At 42.3% G+C, this 10,845-nt stretch overlaps 1 non-coding gene across 1 annotated transcript; it reads right to left on the minus strand.

The window, feature by feature from the left end:
* Positions 1–7,229: 7,229 nt before the first annotated feature.
* Positions 7,230–7,298, minus strand: LOC114010091 (small nucleolar RNA SNORD102). Its single transcript, XR_003551478.1, has one exon. It is a non-coding gene; the product is annotated as a small nucleolar RNA SNORD102 (small nucleolar RNA).
* Positions 7,299–10,845: the final 3,547 nt, after the last annotated feature.

Below are 10,845 nucleotides of genomic sequence, written 5' to 3' on the forward strand. Positions count from 1 at the left end.
GGGACCAGCAGTTAGCGTAATGGCTATGTAGCTGGACTCCCACGTAGTCGACCACGGTTCATGTCCCGGACCTGGTGGCTTAAAATTCACGCCGGGCGCGTGTACGTGTGTGCCCAAGATCCCAAGAGGAGAATGGAGGAGAAGGGATTGCGGCGTGGCCATCCCCCCTGGGGGGGGTGATTTCTCATTTTCTGTCTCTCTCTGTCTGTCTCTCTCTTCTGTTTGGGGAGCACACATGCCCTATAGTGAAAAACTCTCAAAAAAAAAAGAAAAAAAGAAAAAAAAAAGAACAGGGAAAGAAGGGGACAGAAAATGGGAGAGATGGGAATGATGAGATAGAGGAGAGAGACTGGAACAGGGAAAGAAGGGGACAGAAAATGGGAGGGAAGGGAATGAAGAGATAGAGGAGAGAGGCTTACTATAGTTTATTCATAAGAACTTTGAGCATCTGTTCTTGGGAGATTTTAGATGTAAAGTAGAGAGGGGTTCAGGTAACTCACTCTTTGGTGAGAAAGAAAGGCGAGTGAAGTGTGGTGCCGGGCGAAGCCCAAGAGCCTCAGAATGAGGCCTAGCCTCCTAACCGTCTAAGGCGTCCCCTGATGGGCACACCTTCCAGGGGCTGGTTCCAGGATTCTGGGTCCTTTGTAGGTGACAGAGTAGCGTGCCTGTTAGTCTCTGGAGTGTTTAACGATCTCTGTACGCCCGGCGTGCTGACCTTCACGACGAAGGCGTAGTGCGCCCTGGCGGTGGTACTTTTCACCCGGCGTTCTGGAATCTCGGTCGGAAGTCAGACGTTCCTCAGCTCGATCACGTTTTCTTGTTTTGTACTTTGAAAATATGGCCCTTCTCCCGGAGCCCGTTTCCAGGGTTACTGCAGGTAGACACTGGAGTCCTGTATAGTCTTCTAGAGCGTCTGCCTTTTCTCTCACGGGTTTTGTTTTGATTTTTTAAAAAAGAATTATTTTATTTAACTTTAATTATTTGTTTATTTATTTTAATTTGGCCTGTGTTGGGGAGACAGAGAGACAGAGAGAGAAAGTGAGAAAGCAAGCTGCTAGGTCCAGGACTTTTTTCTTATTATCATAATCTTGTTTATATTACATTGAATCACATATAACTTTATAACGTATTACATTTCTTTTTCTAGAAGGAATACCATTCATATCAGTCAATACAAAGACATTAGAATCCCCATCATCATCCAATAGCTTTTAATTTTTTTCCAGATTATTATTACAATTATTTTTTTAAACATTCAGTCACTATCATTTTGCTTGCACAAAGGCTTTACCCAACATGAAATACTTCTCAGGCCTATCCAGTTGAGAATGCTGTACATGTCATCATCAACCAGGTCCAGGACTTGAACTGCAGTCAGCCATGTGGGAGTCCAGCTCCCTTAACCACCATGTCACCTGCTGGTCCCTGTTTCAATGCTTTTTAAATCCTTTTTCTGACCTACCAAACCTTCCACTGAAATTATGTTTTGATCATTGTATTTTTAATTTCCAAGAGCTCTATGTTGTTTACTGAATTTCCTTACTTTAGAGAATCTTTTCAATGCTTATAATAATGCTTTAAAGAAGCTTCTCAAGTTTGAGACATATATACATATACAGACACACACATATAAACATATACACATATACACACATACACACATATACACACATATACATATACACACATATATATACACATACACACATATATATACATATACACACATATATATACACACACACATATACACACATATACACACATACACACATATATACACACATATATACATATACATACATATATACATATACACACATATGCATATACACACATATAAACACATACACACATGTATACATATACACACATATATACACATATACACACATACACATATACACATATATACATAGACGCACATATATACATATACATACACACATATATACACATACACACATACATATACGCATATACATATACACACATATATACATATACACACATATGCATATACACACATATAAACACATACACACATGTATACATATACACACATACATATACACATATACATATACACATATATACATATACATACACATATATACGTATACGCACATATACATACACACATATACACACATATATACATATACACACATATATACATATACATACACACATATATACATATATGTATATATTCAAGTTTTCTCTTCTTCCCTAAGTTATGCTTGTTTTCTCCATTTTTTCCTTTTTAATTCTTCTTTCAACTTTTTCTTTTTAAATGTTCACATACAAGTGGAGTCCCCCCTGGGGCCCTGCTAAGCCGGCGGCGGCGGCAGAGGCGGGCCGGACGCCAAGGCTGCGTCCGGTGTCCCCCCCGGGGCCCTGCTAAGCCGGCGGCAGCAGCATGCGCCTGCCCCCCCCTCCCGTCGCCGCGTGGCCTCTGGGCCAGTCAGGTGAAACTGAAGAGAAGGATTAAGAACTTGCAACTATAAGCAACAGAAAGAACCTTTAACTGCCTTAAACCAACTGAGAAATACACTGTAGAGAAGGATTTTATCTACCTATGGACAGTGAGAAGATGATGGATACCAGCCCTGCATTACCTCCGGCAAGAACAGGAACTACCCTGCCATTCTTAGGGAAGCCAGACACCAGAGGATAAGTCACGCTGCAGACCTCCACAACACCGTTCCTGCTAACCACAAGATGGCTGCTGTGCCGCATCAACTGATGGTCAACTCTGCTTGCCAGAACTGCCTTCCGGAGACTGTATTCCATGGAGACTCACCTACAGTTGCGGAACTGCACGAGACCCACACTTGATCCAACCTTGAATGGAATCTATTTTCCCTATTGTTAAAAACTTTGGACTCCTGGCCCCTCTCCCTCTACTCGCAGGTATCGCATTTTCAATGACCCCTCTGGAGGATAGCTGTCCATAGAAGAGATAGAGTAATTGGGAGAGGGGGAAAGGGCTGAGGGTCAAACATAGGATAAAAAACATATTTATATGTATGAAAGTAGAAATGGAACAGTATTGGTGACGACATGCTTGATTGAGACACTATGCAGTTTATCCTAGATGGGAAACTACACTTGGTGTGTTGTGATGATACTCAGGGAATGAGTGTTAGGCAATATAATTTAATATAAAAAAAGTAATAAGCAGGAGGAAAAAAAAATGCACATTTGATGACTGAAGAGAGTTGTATGGACACAACTGGGGTCTACTTTATAATATGTTCATTCTACTCCCTGGGGTTTATGCCTAGGATCAGATTTGGATACATGTGTAAGGATATGTCAGCTGTGCTAGCTAGTGGATATACTTAGACTAATTGAGTTCATTGGTAGAACAATTGAATGGGGGGGGGGCGGAAGCCATTGAGGGCAATCATGAATGTCAGGGACAATGGAGGAGGAAGATGGGACATGGCAGAGGGTGGGGATGGGGAACCTAGGATGGCAAAACAAAAGGCAAGGTATGCAGGACACAAAAATTGGGAAATCATTTGCTGAGAACATATATGTTGATGTGCTTGATTGAGCCAATGCACAGTGTATTTTGGATGGAAAATTCATATGTGTGTTGTGATGAGAAAAAATTTATAATAAAAAACAAAGTATAAAAAAAAAAAAAGGAGAGAGAAGAGGATAAAGACAGCAGTGAACAATAGAGAGGCAGGATGTTAATGAGAAATAGATATGGTTTATTACCTGTTGATGATGACATGTATAGTATTCTCAACTGAACCGGTCTGGGAAATATTTCATGATGGGTGAAGTCTCTTTAATAAGCGGAATGAGAAATAGTGATTGACTGTTTAAAAAATTATAATAATGATTATTGGGAAAAGCATGGAAAAGATATTGAATGATAAAGCGGGGAGATTGATATCTCTGTATTGACTGACATGCATGGCATTCCCTTTTGAAAAAGCAATGGAAGTCAATGTAAAGTTATATGTAATCTAGTGTAATAGAAAGAAGATTATGATGATAATAAAATAAAAAAAAAAATGTTCACATACAAGTTAAAAAAACAGTGTGATGAGTACCCATGTGTCCTTTTCCTAACCATCATGAATGAACATTTTACTACATTTACTTTCTTTTTCTCTTCTAGTGTTCCCCTTGAATCATTTGAAGTAACTGCAGACATTACATTTGATTCCAGCTACTTCATCATATATTTCATTTAAACAAAGACCATTCTTCCACATTGCCACAAGATCGTCAGCACATCCCAACCCTTAGCATTAATTAAAAAATATCTTCCTGTAAGGTAAGCTCACATTTAAATCCCCCATTTGTGCCCAAACGTACTTTAATAGCATTATTTTTGGATCCAGGATCCAATGAAGGGTCACATATTACAATTAGTGATGGTTTTCTTACTTTCTTTAAACCTAAAGCAATCGTTGCTGCCTAACCCTTTACCAATACTTTGCTGGTTTTCACGGTGTTGCCTTTTTGAAGCATTCAGGCTAGCTGTGCAGAGTTCTACACTCTGGATCTATCTGGTTTTGTTAAATAGGCTAACTGCTTTCGGAAAAAACACTCCCTAGGCAATTCTGTGTATGTAAGGTGGCATCAGGTTAGGAAGCCAGTGTCTCCTCATGAGTAGATTCAGCCTGTGTATTTCCTGCAGTAATAATACGTGAGCGTCCATACCGTTTCCAGCACATCACATTCCGAGACACACACTGGTGGTTGCCTTGTCAAGGTGTTGTCTGATCTAATTATTATTATTATTATTATTATTGTTATTATTACTTTGCAACTGATTAGCCATCTTTGAGGAGAAATTTTAAGACTGTAGATATTCTGCCCCTCATTAAACTTCTTATAGATTCAGCACTTATTTTTCTGAATTAGGCATGACCCACTGGTTGTGAAAAATAGCAATTTTTCAAATTTAACCACTCCTTTCACATTTATCAGCAGCTCTCCAAGATGTTCTAGGTTCATCCTGTACTTTCCATGTCTTACTTCTCCTAAGATCCCCTAGCTTTTTCCGTGGCTGCCTCTATTTTTGGAGGACGCTTTTCCTGGCTGTTGATCTGTGATTACCATGTGGGATCTGGCTTCTGGGGAGCAGCGTACCTCTGCAGGCTGGAGCCGGCCCTGTCTAGAATTTCCGAGTGTATGCAGCTCAGTGAACCCTAGCTGCCATGTTGTCGGGAGTCTGTACTCTTCCTTTAAAAGTGGCTGGAATTTGCTTTAGCAGGCAATCAACTTACCAGTGGATCAACTCAATTTATTTCCCCTGAGGTTTGTTTTAAGCCTTGGTAGGGCTGGTCTAGATTATTCCGTACTTTTGTCAGGAATGACCTTAGGCGAGACTAGCCCTGCTGTTATGATATGGCTTTTTCTGAGGACTCCATTGAATTCTACGCTTCGTTCGGCCCCTCTGGCTGGGTGGAGGTCTCTGTCTCCAGTAATGGCACCTGTGGAACCCACGCAGCTTCAGCTCTGCCAGCTTTGCACACTCTCAGTTGACCATTCAGTGGAGGGCTGAAGGGGAGCCCTATGTAAATGTCTGGAACACTTTCTCTGTGCACCTCTCTCTTTTTCAGTATCCCTGCCCTATAAACTTTAGCTGCCCCAGCAGCCCTGAGTTTTTTTTTTGGGGTGGGGGAGTGGGCGGCAAGCATGCACACACATCTGACATGAGTTTGAAGCCACCAGATCTGGGACTTGAACTGTGGTTGGCCATGTGGGAGTCCAGTGATGTAACCATTACGCCAGCAGGTCCCAGCAGCCCTGATCTAAGCTCTGCCTTCTTAACTCAGTGGGTTCACTGTCCTCTGCTTGGGCTCCCTCTCTCTGTATTGTGGTCTAAAAGTGTCTCCAGAAGAAAGCCAGATGACCATGGAGTTCACACGGTATTTCCTTTTCTCGGAGACCACAGATCGGTACCACCTGCTGTCTGAAAAAAGTTCTTCTTTATAGATTTTCATTTATTTTTATACTTATCTATAGCAGGGGGCTAGTCTATTGATAGCTATTTTTACCTTATTGAGGACCTGCCAGCTCTGTGTGAACCAGGGGGTCTGCATTCCTGGTGTCTGTGTCAAGGTCGCACCAGCCATTTTTAAGCAGTGAAGGTCCTGGCAGCCATTTTGATGTGGGCGGCTCCCCACACTTTATAGATTTTCATTTATTTTTATACTTATCTATAGCAGGGGGCTAGTCTATTGATAGCTATTTTTTTTATCATGTCCAGAATTGTTGAAAAAAATTTAATTCTAAACGTAATTTATTGAAAATAAAGCACACTTTTGAACTTTTTCTGTCAACTTTTGGTAAAACTTGCTAGGAAGCTGTTTAATTTATCCAAACTGCAGACTAAGTTTGTGCAAGGATGTTTATAAATAGCCTCTTATTACCTCTTCATATTTAAAATGTACATGACCTATAGTGATTTCCACTTCTTTATTCCCGGCATTGGTATTTTGTGCATATGTGCTTTTCTTTTTGTTCTTGATCAGTGTTACCAGGGTTTTTAATCTTTTCCCTGGGCCCTTAGCTTTGTTGATTTTCTCTTTTACTATTTCATTGGTTTTTGCTCTTTGCTTTCTTTTTTCTTTCTTTTTAACTCAAGAACTTCCAAAGTAGTGAAATGAGTTTTTTTTTTTTTTTTTTTAAGAGGTTTTTGCTTTTTGAAAGATTTTTGTTATAGGGCACATGTGCTCGCTGGAGAGACAGAAAACAAGAAATCACCCTCCCATCCCACCAGGAGGGATGGCCACACTGCAATCCCTTCTCCTCCATTCTCCTCTCAGAATTTTAGGCACACATGTACATGTGCCCAGCATGACCTTAAAGCCACTAGGTACGAGACTTAAATCACAGTTGGCTATGTGGAAGTCTAGTGCCTTAACCACCCCGCCACTTGCCAGCCCCTATGGGAAAATTATTTGTAACATGTTCATAATGTGGGAATTGCTTTACAATGTTTTAAAAATATGTTAATTTTTTTTTTTGGAGAATTCTTTGCTATAGTGCCTGTGCGCTTGCCAGAAAGACAGAGAGAGACAGAGAGACAGTACCAGAGGGTGGATGGCCATGTCGCAATCCCTTCTCCTCCATTCTCCTCTTGGGATCTTGGGCACGCACGCACACGCGTCCGGCGTGAGTTTAAGCCACTGGGCCCGGGACTCGAACCCTGGTTGACTACCTGGGAATCCAGCAATAGCCATTACGTCAACTGCTGGTCCTGTAAAATGAGTTTTTAATATTGCTTCAAGCAATCAAAAGACAATCATCATAGAGCTTATTTTATTTTCTATCTTCTCATTTACCTATTCTTTTACTAGCTTTTATTTATTTTTTTCACAATAATGCATGAGAGAGAAGGAGAAAGAGCTGCGGGTGAAACGTCCTGTGAATGCCTGTCAGCCCATCTGGTTGTGGTATCACTTAGCTGTCGTGTCTATTTTTTGTCTAGATGACCTGTTCAGTGGTGAGAGTGGGATGTTAAAATTCCCCCAAATTCTAGAGACAAAGTGGAAAGAGACTGTGGGAGGAGACGAGCATAGGAAAGGAAATTTGGGGAACATAACAGAGAGGTAAGACATTCGTGGGTCACAGACATGGTTTATTATCTGTTGATGAGGACGTGTATAGTGTTCTCAGCTGGACTGGACCGAGGTGTATATCATGCTGGGTACAACCTAAATGAGAGATATAGCAATTGAATGCATAAATAATAATAATAATAGTAATAATAAAGAAAAGAAATAAAATCCTCCCCAATTAGTGTGTTATAGTCTGTCTCTCTAAGTCTAGCGGTCTTTGTTTATGTATTTGGGTGCTCTGATTAGCATGGACATAATTGTTATATCTTCTTGGTGAATTAATCCCTTTAATATGATATAGTGACCTTCTTTGTCCCTTTTTACAGTTTTTGGCTTGAAGTCTATTTAGTCTGGTGGTCAGTATAGTGACTCCTGTTTTTGGGGGGTTTCTCTTAACAAGAAATGACTTTTTTCAGCCCTTCACTTTCCATCTCTACATCTTTATCATAGCTGTGTTTTTATAAACAGCATATAGAGGGCTCTTTTTCTTTATCCGTTCAGCCAACCCGTGTCGTTTAACTTAGTTTTTAAATTTAGGTTGCTATAGGGCGTGTGCACTTGCTGGGGAGAGAGGGACAGAGAGAGAGAGAGAGAGAGAGAGAGAGGAACTATCCCCCAGGGGGCATGACTACACCACAAACTCTCCCCCCTTTTCCTTTTATGATTTCAGGCTTACACATACATGTGCCTGGCATGTTTTTCGAGCTGCTGGATCCAGGACTCAAACCATGTAATTGGCCATGTGGGATCCAGCTGCCCCCGCTGCCACTGGCTGGCCCATTAATTGGGGAATTTAATCCATTAACATTCAGTGGTATTATTGGTATGTGTGGACTTACTCATACCATTTCGTTAGTTATTTTCATAGGTTTTTCTTTTTTTTAGGATTATCTAACTTTATTTTAATTTGATCAGAGAGGAAGGGGGGAGGGAGAGAGAGAGAGAGAGAGAGAGAGAGAGAGAGAGAGAGAGAGAGAGAGAGAGAGAAAACAAGCCACCAGGCCTGGGACTTGAACAGCGGTCAGCTATGTGGGAGTCCAGTGCCCTTAACCATCATGCCACTTGCTGGCCCCCATAGTTGTTTTATATTTTCTTATTTCTATTTATGTCCTTTTGGTTTTCCTGATGTGGTACCGTTTTATTTCTTGGAGAGCTAGTTTAGGGTTGGTAAATTCTAGCAATGTTCACTTATCTGGGAATGATTTTATTTGTCTTTCTAGTTTGAAGGACCATCTTGCTGGGTATAGTATTTTTGGCTGAAATGGTTTTTCTTTCAGAATTTTGATATGTCTTTCCTTTCCCTTTTTGCCTGCATGGTTTCTGCTGGCAGGTCTGAGGTCATTCTGATGAGGTAGCCTTTGTAAGTAACTTGACACTTCTCTCAACATTTTATGTTATCTGTTGCAGGGAGCCCAGACCTGGACCAGGCACTAGCAGCCTGTCAAGTGAAGATGATCTTTGTGCTGACGCCCGGCGCAGGGCTAGGAAAGCTCGACAAAGACATCCTGCTGTTACCGTGTGAATTAAGGGAAGCTGGTGTCAGCCAGAGGAGGCCCGAGGAAACTTGTTTAGAACTATGAGACACAAGAACCATAGGACGCAAGATGCTCCACAGCCATGACCTGTTTTCCCATCCCCCATTTCAGCATAAAAGAATAAACTGGGAACGGCTCCATGCCATGGTGTTCTCCATCAGAGACACCTGTTCCACCCTATCCCGCTTTCTCTCCTTAAGTGTCTCTGTATGTTCCTTCTCGATCCATTTGTTTGTCTCCACTTGGGGATCCACGTCCCTTTGCCTCACAGACCGGGGCAGCTGGTGCCCAATGTGGGGCAAATAAATGAACAAGGAAGACCTACACAGGATAGGGCAAGTGGACACTCCTGAAAAAGCCTGGGCCCAGGAATGGAAAGGTGAGGACTGCATTAAGAGGTGTGGGGCTGGCAGGTGGAGTGGTGGTTAAAGCACTGGACTCCCAGATGGCCAAACATGGTTCGAACCCCGGACCTGGTGGCTTGCTTTCTCACTTTCTCTCTCTCTTTGGTCAAATTAAAAACATAATAATAATGAAAATTAAACAATTCTTTTTAAAAAAAGAGTCAGGTGTAAAATATGGGGATAAGGTTCTCTAAAGACAGATATGTATGTTCAAAAGCTGTTTCATGTGCTAAAAGCGAGGGGCGTTGAAGCTGGTATCAAGCAGTTTTGTCAATTCTTTGACTTTGTGCAGGAAACATGCCCCAGGCTCCCCAGTAGACAAGAATACACAAGGAAAGAAAGGCCTCTTCTCGCTTCCCCCCTTGGCAGAAGCGTTCTACGGCTCAGTGGAGAGGGAAGACATTTCCGGTCATGGAGGTCAGGGAGGCTCCAGGTCCTACTAACCTGGGACAAACAACACGCCAACATGAGCCCACGTCTTTCAAAATTCTAAAAGAGTTAAAAGCGGCTTGTGTGCAGCGTGGTCCCGCGCGCAGCATGGTCCTGAGTGCCGCGGGCGATGGCTGCACGGTCAGCGCTCCACTTCCCGGCTGGCCGGTGCTTGGCTGGAGCTGATCATCTTCTATGGAAGGCAGGTTGGTTGGAGGGAGCCCGAGAACAGGCACATCGAAACCAAGAACACGAGTACCTGTCACGTCTGAGGTATTGACAGGGACAGCTGACTTCTCTGATACTGTTCATGGGAAACCGAAAATATTTATAACCTGCCGACGGCCCAGCTTACACTAGTAAAGCTTTCTGACAATTCCGTGATACTTGCATGTTCTCATACCACAGGCTGCCTTATCATCCTCAAAGCCGAGCAGCAGCAGAAAGGGTTAACCACCATTTAGAAACTCAATTAGAGGAAGCAGAAGGGGGAGACGGAGTAATCCCTGTAACTCACTCCAAACTTTCTCTTGTCATATACTTTAATTTTTGAAAATTCCACAGCCATGGAAACTGATTACCAAGGGACAGAAAAAAGTTAAACCTTCATAAGCAAATGGAAAGGTCTTAGGTCAGGAGAGTGGAAGGGACCTGACCCCGTATTAGCATGGGGGCGAGGGTATGCCCGTGTTTTTCCTGAATCATTGCCGAAGCCAGTGAGGGTTCCAGCTCGGCTGTGAGACCATTGGATGATAGATCAGCCAGAGGGGAAGCCGATGAGACAGATACGGAAGAGGACGAGGGCCTAAATTTGGACAAAGTACCCAAGAACACTCCACCCAACAGCCATCCAGCTCCATGGATTCATGTTAGAAA

Source organism: Tupaia chinensis, unplaced genomic scaffold (genome assembly GCF_000334495.1).
Source record: "Tupaia chinensis unplaced genomic scaffold, TupChi_1.0 Scaffold000708_1, whole genome shotgun sequence".
NCBI classification, from domain to species: Eukaryota; Metazoa; Chordata; class Mammalia; order Scandentia; family Tupaiidae; genus Tupaia; species Tupaia belangeri.